General features: G+C 48.7%; 1 protein-coding gene across 1 annotated transcript in view; it reads left to right on the top strand.

Moving 5' to 3' along the window:
* COQ3 (coenzyme Q3, methyltransferase) overlaps positions 1-14,803 on the top strand; it is a 74,078-nt gene that overhangs the window by 908 nt on the left and 58,367 nt on the right. The gene's annotated exons all lie outside the window — the stretch shown is intronic.

Below are 14,803 nucleotides of genomic sequence, written 5' to 3'. Positions count from 1 at the left end.
ACACGGAGCAGCACCATATTATGTCACTTGCACCATATTAAGTCCCCACAGTAATGCCTGTCACCATATTCTGCCCCACACAGTAATGCCCCTGACACCATATTATGCACCCACATGAATTGCCTTGTCACCAAATTATTGTCACAAAGTACCTGCTCGTAGTCAGGGGCTTCCTTCTGCCCCCCCCTCCATTGCTGTCGCTGTCAGGAGGGTCTGGGATGCTCATGCCACTGCCTTTCAGCCCGCCTCCATCCCCGCCGTTCTGCTGCTGTCCTCCATCCTCCTGCAACTCTGTACTGAAAACGTCCCTTGAGTGATGTTTTCAGTACAGAGCTGTTGGAGGGCTGAGGACAGTGGCAGAACAGCGGGGATGGCGGCAGGCGGGCAGGGGGCTTCATGATCATCTTGGGCCCTCCTCTCTCTGACAGAGAGGCCGGGCCCGGGACAGCTGTGCCCCCAGCACCCCCTGATGGCAACCCTGGTGAAGGCTCCCCTTGGGCAGGACACTCCCTGGACAGGGACGAACACTACAAGCTCCAGAATGCTGCAGGAAGCTGGTCTGGTCCGGCGTTCTAGTTTTCACCTAAGTGGTTTTCACCTGACTGCGCTCATCCCCTACAGTTTGAGTACTCGTGAAATGATGCATCATTTCACGAGTACTCAAACTGTAGGGGATGAGCGCAGTCAGGTGAAAACCAGATATCCATATTGAACCAAAGGGCAAGGACACCCTTTTGATTAGCAGCACATCCCATACAGTAAAACTACCCCAGTGCGCAGATTACCTCTCTTTTTGTTAAATAGTTTTCTCTGACGTCCTAAGTGGATGCTGGGGACTCCGTCAGGACCATGGGGAACAGCGGCTCCGCAGGAGACAGGGCACAAAAGTAAAAGCTTTAGGATCAGGTGGTGTGCACTGGCTCCTCCCCCTATAACCCCCCTCCAGGCCTCAGTTAGGTTTTTGTGCCCGGCCGAGAAGGGTGCAATCTAGGTGGCTCTCCTAAAGAGCTGCTTAGAGTAAAAGTTTTGTTAGGTTTTTTATTTTCAGTGAGTCCTGCTGGCAACAGGCTCACTGCAACGAGGGACTTAGGGGAGAAGAAGTGAACTCACCTGCGTGCAGGATGGATTGGCTTCTTAGGCTACTGGACACTAGCTCCAGAGGGACGATCACAGGTACAGCCTGGATGGGTCACCGGAGCCGCGCCGCCGACCCCCTTGCAGATGCTGAAGAGAGAAGAGGTCCAGAAATCGGCGGCTGAAGACTTCTCAGTCTTCATGAGGTAGCGCACAGCACTGCAGCTGTGCGCCATTGCTCTCAGCACACTTCACACCAACGGTCACTGAGGGTGCAGGGCGCTTGGGGGGGCGCCCTGGGCAGCAATGAAAGTACCTATGCTGGCTAAAAATACATCACATATAGCCCCTGGGGCTATATGGATGTATTTAACCCCTGCCAGGTTGTCAGAAAAACGGGAGAAGAAGCCCGCCGAAAAGGGGGCGGGGCCTATTCTCCTCAGCACACAGCGCCATTTTCCTACACAGCTCCGCTGCTAGGAAGGCTCCCAGGCTCTCCCCTGCACTGCACTACAGAAACAGGGTTAAAACAGAGAGGGGGGGCACTTATTTGGCGATATTATTATATATTAAGATGCTATAAGGGAAAACACTTATATAAGGTTGTCCCTGTATAATATAGCGTTTTGGTGTGTGCTGGCAAACTCTCCCTCTGTCTCCCCAAAGGGCTAGTGGGGTCCTGTCCTCTATCAGAGCATTCCCTGTGTGTGTGCTGTGTGTCGGTACGTGTGTGTCGACATGTATGAGGACGATGTTGGTGAGGAGGCGGAGCAATTGCCTGTAATGGTGATGTCACTCTCTAGGGAGTCGACACCGGAATGGATGGCTTATTTAGGGAATTACGTGATAATGTCAACACGCTGCAAGGTCGGTTGACGACATGAGACGGCCGGCAAACCAATTAGTACCTGTCCAGGCGTCTCAAACACCGTCAGGGGCTTTAAAACGCCCATTTACCTCAGTCGGTCGACACAGACACGGACACTGACTCCAGTGTCGACGGTGAAGAAACAAACGTATTTTCCATTTGGGCCACACGTTACATGTTAAGGGCAATGAAGGAGGTGTTACATATTTCTGATACTACAAGTACCACAAAAGAGGGTATTATGTGGGGTGTGAAAAAACTACCTGTAGTTTTTCCTGAATCAGATAAATTAAATGAAGTGTGTGATGATGCGTGGGTTTCCCCCGATAGAAAATTATTGGCGTTATACCCTTTCCCGCCAGAAGTTAGGGCGCGTTGGGAAACACCCCTTAGGGTGGATAAGGCGCTCACACGCTTATCAAAACAAGTGGCGTTACCGTCTCCAGATACGGCCGCCCTCAAGGAGCCAGCTGATAGGAGGCTGGAAAATATCCTAAAAAGTATATACACACATACTGGTGTTATACTGCGACCAGCGATCGCCTCAGCCTGGATGTGCAGCGCTGGGGTGGCTTGGTCGGATTCCCTGACTGAAAATATTGATACCCTTGACAGGGACAGTATTTTATTGACTATAGAGCATTTAAAGGATGCATTTCTATATATGCGAGATGCACAGAGGGATATTTGCACTCTGGCATCAAGAGTAAGTGCGATGTCCATATCTGCCAGAAGATGTTTATGGACACGACAGTGGTCAGGTGATGCAGATTCCAAACGGCACATGGAAGTATTGCCGTATAAAGGGGAGGAGTTATTTGGGGTCGGTCCATCGGACCTGGTGGCCACGGCAACAGCTGGAAAATCCATTTTTTTTTTTACCCCAAGTCACATCTCAGCAGAAAAAGACACCGTCTTTTCAGCCTCAGTCCTTTCGTCCCCATAAGGGCAAGCAGGCAAAAGGCCAGTCATATCTGCCCAGGGATAGAGGAAAGGGAAGAAGACTGCAGCAGGCAGCCCATTCCCAGGAACAGAAGCCCTCCACCGCTTTTGCCAAGTCCTCAGCATGACGCTGGGGCCGTACAAGCGGACTCAGGTGCGGTGGGGGGTCGTCTCAAGAGTTTCAGCGCGCAGTGGGCTCACTCGCAAGTGGACCCCTGGATCCTACAAGTAGTATCCCAGGGGTACAGATTGGAAATTCGAGACGTCTCCCCCTCGCAGGTTCCTGAAGTCTGCTTTACCAACGTCTCCCTCCGACAGGGAGGCAATATTGGAAACAATTCACAAGCTGTATTCCCAGCAGGTGATAATCAAAGTACCCCTCCTACAACAAGGAAAGGGGTATTATTCAACACTATATTGTGGTACTGAAGCCAGACGGCTCGGTGAGACCTATTCTAAATCTGAAATATTTGAACACTTACATACAAAGGTTCAAATCAAGATGGAGTCACTCAGAGCAGTGATAGCGAACCAGGAAGAAGGGGACTATATGGTGTCCCTGGACATCAAGGATGCTTACCTCCATGTCCCAATTTGCCCTTCTCACCAAGGGTACCTCAGGTTCGTGGTACAAAACTGTCACTATCAGTTTCAGACGCTGCCGTTTGGATTGTCCACGGCACCCCGGGTCTTTACCAAGGTAATGGCCGAAATGATGATTCTTCTTCAAAGAAAAGGCGTCTTAATTATCCCTTACTTGGACGATCTCCTGATAAGGGCAAGGTCCAGAGAACAGTTGGAGGTCGGAGTAGCACTATCTCAAGTAGTTCTACGACAGCACGGGTGGATTCTAAATATTCCAAAATCGCAGCTGTCTCCGACGACACGTCTGCTGTTCCTAGGGATGATTCTGGACACAGTCCAGAAAAAGGTTTTCTCCCGGAAGAGAAAGCCAGGGAGTTATCCGAGCTAGTCAGGAACCTCCTAAAACCAGGAAAAGGTGTCAGTGCATCATTGCACAAGGGTCCTGGGAAAAATGGTGGCTTCTTACGAAGCGATTCCATTCGGCAGATTTCACGCAAGAACTTTTCAGTGGGATCTGCTGGAAAAATGGTCCGGATCGCATCTTCAGATGCATCAGCGGATAACCCTGTCTCCAAGGACAAGGGTGTCTCTTCTGTGGTGGCTGCAGAGTGCTCATCTACTAAAGGGCCACAGATTCGGCATTCAGGACTGGGTCCTGGTGACCACGGATGCCAGCCTGAAAGGCTGGGGAGCAGTCACACAAGGAAAAAATTTCCAGGGAGTGTGATCAAGTCTGGAGACTTCTCTCCACATAAATATACTGGAGCTAAGAGCAATTTACAATGCTCTAAGCTTAGCAAGACCTCTGCTTCAAGGTCAGCCGGTATTGATCCAGTGGGACAACATCACGGCAGTCGCCCACGTAAACAGACAGGGCGGCACAAGAAGCAGGAGGGCAATGGCAGAAACTGCAAGGATTCTTCGCTGGGCGGAAAATCATGTGATAGCACTGTCAGCAGTGTTCATTCCGGGAGTGGACAACTGGGAAGCAGACTTCCTCAGCACGACCTCCACCCGGGAGAGTGGGGACTTCATCGGGAAGTCTTCCACATGATTGTGAACCGTTGGGAAAGACCAAAGGTGGACATGATGGCGTCCCGCCTGAACAAAAAACTGGACAGGTATTGCGCCAGGTCAAGAGACCCTCAGGCAATAGCTGTGGACGTTCTGGTAACACCGTGGGTGTACCAGTCGGTGTATGTGTTCCCTCCTCTGCTTCTCATACCTAAGGTACTGAGAATTATAAGACGTAGAGGAGTAAGAACTATACTTGTGGCTCCGGATTGGCCAAGAAGGACTTGGTACCCGGAACTTCAAGAGATGCTCACAGAGGACTCATGGCCTCTGCCGCTAAGAAGGGACTTGCTTCAGCAAGTACCATGTCTGTTCCAAGACTTACCGCGGCTGCGTTTGTCGGCATGGCGGTTGAACGCCGGATCCTAAGGGAAAAAGGCATTCCGGAAGAGGTCATTCCTACCCTGGTCAAAGCCAGGAAGGAGGTGACCGCACAACATTATCACCACATGTGGCGAAAATATGTTGCGTGGTGTGAGGCCAGGAAGGCCCCACGAAGAAATTTCATGGGGTCCATTAAGGTTCAAATTTCGGCCCTGTCGATTTTCTTCCAGAAAGAATTGGCTTCAGTTCCTGAAGTCCAGAAGTTTGTCAAGGGAGTACTGCATATACAACCCCCTTTTGTGCCTCCAGTGGCACTGTGGGATCTCAACGTAGTTCTGGGATTCCTCAAATCACATTGGTTTAAACCGCTCAAATCTGTGGATTTGAAATATCTCACATGGAAAGATGACCATGATGTTGGCCCTGGCCTCGGCCAGGCGAGTGTCAGAATTGGCGGCTTTGTCTCACAAAAGCCCATATCTGATTGTCCATTCGGACAGGGCAGAGCTGCGGACTCGTCCCCAGTTTCTCCCTAAGGTGGTGTCAGCGTTTCACCTGAACCAGCTTATTGTGGTACCTGCGGCTACTAGGGACTTGGAGGACTCCAAGTTGCTAGATGTTGTCAGGGCCCTGAAAATATAGGTTTCCAGGATGGCTGGAGTCAGGAAAACTGACTTGCTGTTATCCTGTATGCACCCAACAAACTGGGTGCTCTTGCTTCTAAGCAGACGATTGCTAGTTGGATGTGTAGTACAATTCAGCTTGCACATTCTGTGGCAGGCCTGCCACAGCCAAAATATGTAAATGCCCATTCCACAAGGAAGGTGGGCTCATCTTGGGCGGCTGCCCGAGGGGTCTCGGCTTTACAACTTTGCCGAGCTGCTACTTGGTCAGGGGCACACCCTGGCTGAGGAGGACCTGGAGTTCTCTCACTCGGTGCTGCAGAGTCATCCGCACTCTCCCGCCCGTTTGGGAGCTTTGGTATAATCCCCATGGTCCTGACGGAGTCCCCAGCATCCACTTAGGACGTCAGAGAAAATAAGAATTTACTTACCGATAATTCTATTTCTCGTAGTCCGTAGTGGATGCTGGGCGCCCATCCCAAGTGCGGATTGTCTGCAATACTTGTACATAGTTATTGTTACAAAAATCGGGTTATTATTGTTGTGAGCCATCTTTTCAGAGGCTCCGCTGTTATCATGCTGTTAACTGGGTTCAGATCACAGGTTGTACAGTGTGATTGGTGTGGCTGGTATGAGTCTTACCCGGGATTCAAAATCCTTCCTTATTGTGTACGCTCGTCCGGGCACAGTATCCTAACTGAGGCTTGGAGGGGGGTCATAGGGGGAGGAGCCAGTGCACACCACCTGATCCTAAAGCTTTTACTTTTGTGCCCTGTCTCCTGCGGAGCCGCTGTTCCCCATGGTCCTGACGGAGTCCCCAGCATCCACTACGGACTACGAGAAATAGAATTATCGGTAAGTAAATTCTTATTTTCACCTAATAACTTTATTTCTAGGGTAGTTTTAATGGAACTTTGAAATAGCAATTCGCATTTTTTTCTATCTTGACCCGTTAATGCATTCCTATATGGTGCAAAGCGTGAAAATGTCTCGACACTGGAAATGTTAAGGAGCATTTGCTAAAGAAAGTGGCAGTATTTTGAGCTGTGTGTTTGTGTGTCCCATTTCACCATTCACATCAGTCCCTGCCCCAGGGAGCTTACAATCTAGGGTCTGTTTGCTGAGCCTTGAAAAGTGATAAAGTGGAGAGCGAGAAAGTCGCAGCCAATTGGCTCCTAACTCCTTTTTCAGACCCAACCTGTATTACGGCAGTAAGGAGCTGATTGCCTGGTACTTTATCACTCTCCACTTTTCTCAGACGTCCTAGAGGATGCTGGGGATTCCGTAAGGACCATGGGGTATAGACGGGATCTGCAGGAGACATGGGCACACTATAAGACTTTGGGTGTGAGCTGGCTCCTCCTTCTATGCCCCTCCTACAGACTCCAGTTAGATTCTGTGCCCAGGAGAGTCTGGACACACACTAGGGGAGCTCTACTGAGTTTCTCTAGAAAGGCTTATGTTAGGCTTTTTTATTTTCAGGGAGACCTGCTGGCTACAGGCTCCCTGCATCGAGGGACTGAGGGGAGAGAAGTCAGACCTACTTCTTCTGAGTTAAGGGCTCTGCTTCTTAGGCTACTGGACACCATTAGCTCCAGAGGGTTCGATCACTTGGTGCGCCTAGCTGCTTGTTGCCGGAGCTGCGCCGTCACCCCCCTCACAGAAGCCAGAAGAAAGAAGCCGGGTGAGTATGAGAAGAACAGACGACTTCAGTGACGGCAGAAGACTTCAGAGTCTCAGAGGTAACGCGCAGCTGTCGCGCTACGCGCCATTGCTCCCACACACCAACGGCACTACAAGGGTGCAGGGCGCAGAGGGGGGCGCCCTGGGCAGCAATATACCTCTCCAATGAGCCTGGCTAAACATGTATACAGTGCTTAGGCACTGTATACGGACCCCCACCAGTATAAATCGCTAAAATAATAGCGGGGATGAAGCGCGCCGAGAAGGGGGCGTGGCTTAGCCCTCACAACATGATACAGCGCCATTTTTTCCACAGTCCCCGCCAAAGCACTGTGTACAGCTAGCAGTGTAAACCGAAGGGGGGCACAGTGAGTTAGTGCAATACAGAATAAAGTATAGCACTATATTGGATAATGGGCGTGTAGTCATTGAGTTGTGCATAAGTGTCTGTGTTTTCCCTGTCAGATATACCCACTATAGCGTTTTAGTGCACATGTGTCGACATGTGTGAGTACTCTGTCACAAACAGCTATGGGAATCTCTGTCGGCATCGCCGACTCCTGTTGGTACTTGATTCAGTAGATGAAGTGTCAGCAGGTCGGTAGTTGTATGCTTTTTCGAAAAGTAAACATTGTATGGGAGACACAGTAGTATGTGGGTGACCCTGTCGGCACAACTGTTATTACTGGGTGTAAATTAACATGCTGTAACTAACTTATACGTGTATATATATTTATATGTATATGTAAGGTACGGTTCCATGGACCTGTAGCTCGAGCACAGACATGGTAGTATTTGTGGGGGAGTGATATTGAAATTATATATGTATACTTCCCTCGGACCCCTCAGGGTCGCAAGAATGTTATTTTGCCTGGTTACTACTCCCTGCTGTCGACGAATACTATGTTTTCTGTTGACCATAAGGTTTCCTAGTTAGATCCACATATATATATATATATATATATATATATATATATATATATATATATATATATATATATATATACTCCACAACAACGGCACACAGGGGTTGAAAAATAATCCACTTCCACAGCAGTTTAAGCCAACGTTTCAAAGTTTATCCTTTTTCGTCAGGGCTACAAATGCATAATACAACAATCTTACCTTTTATTGAAAAAACACCCCGTGCACCTTCCCGCCGCCATTCCACGGCGCTGTAATGCTGACGTCATTCCGCCGGAGACACCAGATCGCCAGGCTCCTTTGGATGACGTATGTGATAGTACCCATCACCTAGCAACAATATAAACATTAAAAATTACAAGTACCTGTACAACTACCATAATATTTCTTCAATAGCTCACGCAGGGCAAGTCAATAAAATACTACTTTAATTAAAACAATTCAGATTAAGCATTTCATTTAACCCTTTAGGGGCTAGCGTGTTTAAACGCATTATCCAGCGGGACTCACACTGCAAAAGTTTTTTACCCCGATCACCCCCCCTAATGGATCTAGGGACGTGATCGATCATTCTATATCTTAATGAGGACAAATTGTGATGTGCTTCTAGGAAATGTCTAGCAACAGGTTGATCACTCGAGCCTGTGCTAATAGCTTTTCTAATAGATGACCTGTGTGCAGCCATTCTCTCCTTAAAAGTGCACTCCGTTTTCCCGATATATGAATATCCACACTGACAGATAATTTGGTACACAACAAATGACGAGTTACATGTCAGATGAAATCTAATTGTATACGTCTTTCCTGACTGTGGATGCTGGAAAGTGTCACCCTTCAATAAAAAGCCACAAGTTGTACAACCGCAGCCAAAGCAGCCATTCTTCTTCTGCAAGAAATGTGTAGGTTTTTTAGAAACTAAGTCTGTAACATCTGTCTTTACAACAAAGTCTCTAATATTCCTACCTCTCTTATAGCAGGGCATCAGATGTGTGTTACTCAACCCTAACTCAGGGTCTGACCTAACAGATGACCATTGATTTCTAGAATGCTTCTTAATACTATTGCTACCTACTGTGTAGCTAGTAACCCAAGGTAGGATTTCCCTCTCATTACCTTTATTCCTACCACATATCGAAAGACGATCATTGTGGTTGGTGGCCAGGACTTTCTGTTTAGCCTTCTCTAGCACATCTAACGGATAACCCCGCGCTTGAAATCTAATGATCATCTCTTCCATTTGTTTTATAGCAACCTCCCGGTCACTATTTACCCTCCAAACCCGCAGCAATTGCGAATAGGGCAAACCAGTTTCTCTATCGTCCTAGTGGATGCTGGGGTTCCTGAAAGGACCATGGGGAATAGCGGCTCCGCAGGAGACAGGGCACAAAAAGTAAAGCTTTAGGATCAGGTGGTGTGCACTGGCTCCTCCCCCTATGACCCTCCTCCAAGCCAGTTAGATTTTTGTGCCCGGCCGAGAAGGGTGCAATCTAGGTGGCTCTCCTAAAGAGCTGCTTAGGAAAGTTTAGCTTAGGTTTTTTATTTTACAGTGAGTCCTGCTGGCAACAGGATCACTGCAACGAGGGACTTAGGGGAGAAGAAGTGAACTCACCTGCGTGCAGGATGGATTGGCTTCTTGGCTACTGGACATCAGCTCCAGAGGGACGATCACAGGTACAGCCTGGATGGTCACCGGAGCCTTGCCGCCGGCCCCCTTGCAGATGCTGAAGTAAGAAGAGGTCCAGAATCGGCGGCAGAAGACTCCTCAGTCTTCTAAAGGTAGCGCACAGCACTGCAGCTGTGCGCCATTTTCCTCTCAGCACACTTCACACGGCAGTCACTGAGGGTGCAGGGCGCTGGGAGGGGGGCGCCCTGGGAGGCAAATGAATACCTAATTTGGCTAAAAATACCTCACATATAGCCTCCGGAGGCTATATGGAGATATTTAACCCCTGCCAGAATCCGTTAAGAGCGGGAGACGAGGCCGCCGAAAAAGGGGCGGGGCCTATCTCCTCAGCACACAGCGCCATTTTCCCTCACAGAAAGGCTGGAGGGAAGGCTCCCAGGCTCTCCCCTGCACTGCACTACAGAAACAGGGTTAAAACAGAGAGGGGGGGCACTAATTTGGCGATATGCTTATATATATATTAAGATGCTATAAGGGAAAACACTTATATAAGGTTGTCCCTATATAATTATAGCGTTTTGGTGTGTGCTGGCAAACTCTCCCTCTGTCTCTCCAAAGGGCTAGTGGGTCCTGTCCTCTATCAGAGCATTCCCTGTGTGTGTGCTGTGTGTCGGTACGTGTGTGTCGACAGGTAGGAGGACGATGTTGGTGAGGAGGCGGAGCAATTGCCTGTAATGGTGATGTCACTCTCTAGGGAGTCGACACCGGAATGGATGGCTTATTTAGGAAATTACGTGATAATGTCAACACGCTGCAAGGTCGGTTGACGACATGAGACGGCCGACAAACAATTAGTACGGTCCAGACGTCTCAAAAACACCGTCAAGGGTTTTAAAACGCCCGTTTACTTTAGTCGGTCGACACAGACACAGACAGGGACACTGAATCCAGTGTCGACGGTGAATAAACAAACGTATTCCTTATTAGGGCCACACGTTAAAGGCAATGAAGGAGGTGTTACGTATTTCTGATACTACAAGTACCACAAAAGAGGGTATTATGTGGGATGTGAAAAAACTACCATAGTTTTTCCTGAATCAGATAAATTAAATAAAGTGTGTGATGATGCGTGGGTTCCCCCCGATAGAAAATTATGGGCGGTATACCCTTTCCCGCCAGAAGTTAGGGCGCGTTGGGAAACACCCTTTAAGGTGGATAAGGCGCTCACACGCTTATCAAAACAAGTGGCGGTACCGTCTATAGATAGGGCCGTCCTCAAGGACCAGCTGACAAGGCTGGAAAATATAATAAAAAGTATATACACACATACTGGTGTTATACTGCGGCCAGCGATCGCCTCAGCCTGGATGTGCAGAGCTAGGGTGGCTTGGTCGGATTCCCTGACTAAAAATATTGATACCCTTGACAGGGACAGTATTTTATTGACTATAGAGCATTTCTATATATGCGAGATGCACAGAGGGATATTTGCACTCTGGCATCATGAATAAACGCGATGTCCATAACTGCCAGAAGATGTTATGGACACGACAGTGGTCAGGTGATGCAGATTCCAAACGGCACAGTATGGCCGTATACAGGAAGAGGACTTGTTTGGGGTCGGTCCATCGGACCTGGTGGTCACGGCAACTGCTGGAAAATCCACCGTTTTTTACCCTAAGTCACATCTCTGCAGAAAAAGACACCGTCTTTTCAGCCTCAGTCCTCTCGTCCCTATAAGATCATATCTGCCCAGGGATAGAGGAAAGGGAAGAAGACTGCAGCAGGCAGCCCATTCCCAGGAACAGAAGCGTTCCACCGCGTCTGACAAGTTCTCAGCATGGCGCTGAGACCGTACAGGACCCCTGGATCCTACAAGTAGTATCCCGGGGGTACAGATGGGAATGTCGAGACGTTTCCCCTTCGCAGGCTCCTGAAGTCTGCTTTACCAAGTCTCCCTCCGACAAGGAGGTAGTATGGGAAAAAATTCACAAGCTGTATTCCCAGCAGGTGATAATTAAATTACCCCTCCTACTACAGAAAAGGGGTATTATTCCACACTATATTGTGGTACTGAAGCCAGAAGGCTAGGTGAGACTTATTCTAAAAATTTTTTTTTGAACACTTACAAAGGTTCAAATTAAGATGAAGTCACTCAGAGCAGTGATAACGAACCAGGAATAAGGGGACTATATAGTGTCCCGGGACATCAGGGATGCTTACCTCTATGTCCCAAATTTGCCCTTCTCACTAAGGGTACCTCAGGTTCGTGGTGCAGAACTGTCACTATCAGTTTCAGACGCTGCCGTTTGGATTGTCCACGGCACCCTGGGGTCTTTACCAAGGTAATGGCCGAATTGATGATTCTTCTTCGAAGAAAAGGCGTCTTAATTATCCCTTACTTGGACGATCTCCTGATAGGGGCATAGTCCAGGGAACAGTTGGAGGTCGGAGTAGCACTATCTCGGATACTGCTACAATCAGCACGGGTGGATTCTAAATATTCCAAAATCGCAGCTGATCCCGACGACACGTCTGCTGTGCCTAGGGATGATTCTGGACACAGTCCAGAAAAAGGTGTTTCTCCCGGAAGAGAAAGCCAGGGAGTTATCCGAGCAAGTCAGGAACCTCCTAAAAACAGTGCATCATTGCACAAGGGTCCTGGTAAAAATGGTGGCTTCCTACGAAGCAATTCCATTCGGCAGATTTCACGTAAGAACTTTTCAGTGGGATCTGCTGGACAAATGGTCCGGATCGCATCTTCAGATGCATCAGCGGATAACCCAATATCCAAGGACAAGGGTGTCTTTCCTGTGGTGGTTATAGAGTGCTCATCTTCTAGAGGGCAGCAGATTCGGCATTCAGGATTGGATGCTGGTAACCACGGAGCCCAGCCTGAGAGGCTGGGGAGCAGTCACACAAGGAAAAAAAAAAAAAATTTCCAGGGAGTGTGATCAAGTATGGAGACTTTTCTCCACATAAATATACTGGAGCTAAGGGTAAATTTATAATGCTCTAAGCTTAGCAAGACCTCTGCTTCAAGGTCAGCCGGTATTGATCCAGTGGGAAAAACATCACGGCAGTCGCCCACGTAAACAGACAGGGCGACACAAGAAGCAGGAGGGCAATGGCAGAAACTGCAAGGACTTTTCGCTGGGCGGAAAATCATGTGATAACACTGTCAGCAGTTTTTCATCCCGGGAATGGAAACTGGGAAGCAGACTTCCTCAGCACGACCTCCACCCGGGAGAGTGGAAACTTCATTGAGAAGTTTTTTCCACATGATTGTAAACCGTTGGGAAATACCAAAGGTGGACATGATGGCGTCCCGTCTGAACAAAAAACGGGACAGGTATTGCGCCAGGTCAAGAGACCCTCAGGCAATAGATGTGGACGTTCTGGTAACACCGTGGGTGTACCAGTCGGTGTATGTGTTCCCTCCTCTGCTTCTCATACCTAAGGTGCTGAGAATTATAAGACGTAGAGGAGTAAGAACTATACTCATGGCTCCGGATTGGCCAAGAAGGACTTGGTACCCGGAACTTCAAGAGATGCTTACAGAGGTCTTATGGCCTCTGCCGCTAAGAAGGGACTTGCTTCAGCAAGTACCATGTCTGTTCCAAGACTTACCGCAGCTGCGTTTGTCGGCATGGCGATGGAAAGCCGGATCCTAAGGGAAAAAAGGCATTCCGGAAGAGGTCATTCCTACCCTGGTCAAAGCCAGAAAGGAGGTGACCGCACAACATTATCACCACGTGTGGCGAAAATATGTTGCGTGGTGTGAGGCCAGGAAGGCCCACAAAGAAATTTCAACTCGGTCGTTTCCTGCATTTCCTGAAAACAGGAGTGTCTATGGGCCTCAAATTGGGGTCCATTAAGGTTCAAATTCGGCCCTGTAAATTTTCTTCCAGAAAGAATTGGCTTCAGTTCCTGAAGTCCAGAAGTTTGTCAAGGGAGTATTGCATATACAAACCCCTTTTTTGTGCCTCCAGTGGCACTGTGGGATCTCAACGTAGTTCTGGGATTCCTCAAATCACATTGGTTTAAAACCAGTCAAATATGTGGATTTGAAGCATCTCACATAAAAAGTGACCATGCTCTTGGCCCTGGCCTGGACCAGGCGAGTGTCAAATTGGTGGTTTTTTCTCAAAAAAGCCCATATCTGTTTGTCCATTCGGACAGGGCAGAGCTGCGGACTCGTCCCCAGTTCTCTCCCTAAGGTGGTGTCAGTGTTTCACCTGAACCAGCTTATTGTGGTGCCTTGCACCTACTAGGGACTTGGAGGACTCCAAGTTGCTAGGAGTTGTCAGGGCCCTGAAAATATGTTCCAGGACAGCTGGAGTCAGAAAATCTGACTCGCTGTTTATACTGTATGCACCCAACAAGTTGGGTGCGCCTGCTTCTAAGCAGGCGATTGCTCGTTGGATTTGTAACACAATTCAACTTGCACATTCTGAGGCAGGCCTGCCACAGTCTAAATCGGTTAAGGCCCATTCCACAAGGAAGGTGGGCTCATCTTGGGCGGCTGCCCGAGAGGTCTCGGCATTACAACTCTGCCGAGCAGCTACGTGGTCAGGGGAGAACACGTTTGTAAAATTCTACAAATTTGATATCCTGGCAAAAGAGGACCTGGAGTTCTCTCATTCGGTGCTGCAGAGTCATCCGCACTCTCCCGCCCGTTTGGGAGCTTTGGTATAATCCCCATGGTCCTTTCAGGAACCCCAGCATCCACTAGGACGATAGAGAAAATAAGAATTTACTTACCGATAATTCTATTTCTCGGAGTCCGTAGTGGATGCTGGGCGCCCATCCCAAGTGCGGATTATCTGCAATACTTGTACATAGTTACAAAAATCGGGTTATTATTGTTGTGAGCCATCTTTTCAGAGGCTCCGCTGTTATCATACTGTTAACTGGGTTTAGATCACAAGTTGTACGGTGTGATTGGTGTGGCTGGTATGAGTCTTACCCGGGATTCAAAATTCCTCCCTTATTGTGTACGCTCGTCCGGGCACAGTACCTAACTGGCTTGGAGGAGGGTCATAGGGGGAGGAGCCAGTGCACACCACCTGATCCTAAAGC

Source organism: Pseudophryne corroboree, chromosome 4 (genome assembly GCF_028390025.1).
Source record: "Pseudophryne corroboree isolate aPseCor3 chromosome 4, aPseCor3.hap2, whole genome shotgun sequence".
NCBI classification, from domain to species: domain Eukaryota; kingdom Metazoa; phylum Chordata; class Amphibia; order Anura; family Myobatrachidae; genus Pseudophryne; species Pseudophryne corroboree.
The sequence above is the reverse complement of the archived record's forward strand: the minus strand, read 5'-3'. Positions and strand labels throughout refer to the sequence as shown.